Raw genomic sequence first — 2,500 nt, 5'->3', positions numbered from 1 at the left:
CGACCCAAGGCCCCACTCGCCTTTCACACGCAGTTTTTTTCGTTTTCTCGACTATCTGAGAGCCTGGAGCAGGCTATAACTGACCCAAGTTTTAAGTCTGATTTTAAAAAGACACCTGTTTATTTTAACTGGAATTTTCTTATTTATTGGTCCGCCATTACTAACTTTAAAATCTTGAGAGAGCCGGGTCGAGGAGAAAATGACGTCAAAGACTCACTAGTTACTGGGTTGCCAACCCAGTCGGAATCTGTCTTTAATTTCGTCGTTTTTTTATTTTTCGTTTTCTTTTTTTTTTATTTTTTTCCGTGTCGGTAAAAGTCTTGCCTGTCACTCCCCTGCTAAGTGGTGTATTTGTGCATAGAGCCTTCTACGCGTATTTTCTTAGGATCGAGAGGGTAGTGGGAAATGCGTAGATTTCTCTGGTGGGCACAGTAGAACGATTAACTTTACCGGCAATGGCGTCGAAAGTCATGTAACGCGAATGGCGTTTTAGTGGATCTTTGAACAAAATGTACCCTTATGAAGCTCAATAATGGCAAACGAATTGGATACTGAACAAGTCAGGCGGTCGAATGTTAGAAGCGACGAGTAATGGACTTCGACAACAATCTGTCGCCCGTCGAGCCGTAATCAAAGTGAGCTGTGTTCCTAAAATTTTGCCAAGTGTGGTGTTTTGTACAACACTCAAACCAAATGAACAGTTCTCTGGTAACTCAGTATGGGTTCAACAAAGACAGAGAAGGAATCCATATAGTGGATCTGTTATCTCAGTTGTCTCGCTATTTGTCAGATTTGTATTTACCTGTTCTCAACTCTGCACAGTCTTCCGGTATAACAATTGGAAATTTCACTAATAAGCCATTGATGTGAATGGCGTTTTCGTGGATCTTTAAACGAAATATACCCTCATGGAGCTCAAGAATGGATCGTCAATTGGATGAGCAAGACAGCGCTGAAAACTTGAAATATCTGGATTTTAAGAGACGAGTAATGGTCTTCGACAACAATTTCATTTTTCGCCTTTGGATATCAAGTGAGCTTTGTTTCTAATATTTTAGTAACTTGGTATTATATAAAACACGGAAATCAAATAGCAATTTTTTTATGGATTTAACCATAGTTACTATGATTTAACAAATTAACATTGAAGGAATCGAACGCCTACAAGAATGCATCACAGTGTTTACTCAAGTCGCATCTTAGTTGTCTGACAATTTACATTTACCGGTATTTTGTACTCAACTCTGCAAAGGTGAAAAATATTTGGAAATGTGACAATGAAGAATTATTTGAATGAAAGTTGTTGTCGCTTTTGTGCTTCATTATTTACGGTCAGCGTTCCGAGTCGAAAAGGGTTTTGATGTGAACTGTCAAAAATGTATTTAATTGCATCTCTTGTTTGCACGCACGCAATTGAAATAGGAAGGTATTTTTGCCTCTAATAGTAAATATGTTGTTTGTTTCGATTAATTTTTCGCTGGAAAAGGATTTTGCCGAGATATTTCCAGCCTTTGTGAACTTTAATATCATGTTGTGTAATTTTCGAGCTTAACAAATTTCGAGCTTAACAAATTTGCATACGTGTGTTGAAATGTGATACGGGAGCATTTTTGTGGTTTAGTGTAACGAAAATAAACAGGTCTGTTGGAGGCTTGCTTGAGTTTCAACAAAATGACCCCCAAAATCGGCAAAAAAATCTGACACTGATGAATAATAAAGTAGCTGCTATCCCCAAAACGATGGAATTACCTGGCGATAAATAACCTCGTCGTGGAGAGTTTTGACTGTCAACCTGAACACAAAATGTTTGTCGCTGATCGTAACTTTTTATATTCTATATTCACGGTTCAAAATAAATGTTGTTTTCACGTCGTAAATATGTTATTCTCGAGCGATCGTCCTGGAAACTTCCTTCTGCTCTTTCAAAAAACTGTGTATCAATATTTATTTACTTTTGCATCAATATTTGTTTTTACATAAAGCAAGCTAACAAAATCTGTACCTCGCTGAGTTCGCATTTGTTAGCGTTAATAGTATTTTCGGTTCGATGCTTCTGTTTTATGAGGGGTATATTATTTTGGTCTCCCATCCAAACACTAACCCCGCCCAACAGGGCTTAACTTCAGTAAACTTCGGTATTACAAAGCTGTCAGATGCTCAGAGGGCACGCTTAAACTTGTGGTCAAAAGAAGTTTATCAACAGCCAGTGTTTCTCACTTCCCTTTTTTTTTCTTCAATCTTTCTGGGTTCAGTACTTTGCTAGTAACCACATGTCTTCTCAGACTATTTACCCAAGACAATACCAAAACAATATCGTGCACTGTTAGAGCTACATATTACGCAAGGACAGGTCTGTTTCGTCGTACGAACGTGTGAGGACCTGTGAGCCAAAGGGCCTCGTCTGGTATGACTTCTTAATGACCGCCTAACTTGAAAAAAATTGTCTGGAACGGTGCACGTACCACACGCAACCCAGTGTACCCTCACGGAGGGTCTAGTT

General features: G+C 38.7%; 1 protein-coding gene across 2 annotated transcripts in view; it reads right to left on the bottom strand.

Moving 5' to 3' along the window:
* Positions 1-2,500, bottom strand: part of LOC137988307 (utrophin-like) — a 106,609-nt gene that overhangs the window by 73,153 nt on the left and 30,956 nt on the right. The window lies entirely within an intron of this gene.

This window comes from Montipora foliosa, unplaced genomic scaffold, assembly GCF_036669935.1.
Source record: "Montipora foliosa isolate CH-2021 unplaced genomic scaffold, ASM3666993v2 scaffold_413, whole genome shotgun sequence".
Lineage (NCBI taxonomy): Eukaryota > Metazoa > Cnidaria > Anthozoa > Scleractinia > Acroporidae > Montipora > Montipora foliosa.
The sequence above is the reverse complement of the archived record's forward strand: the minus strand, read 5'-3'. Positions and strand labels throughout refer to the sequence as shown.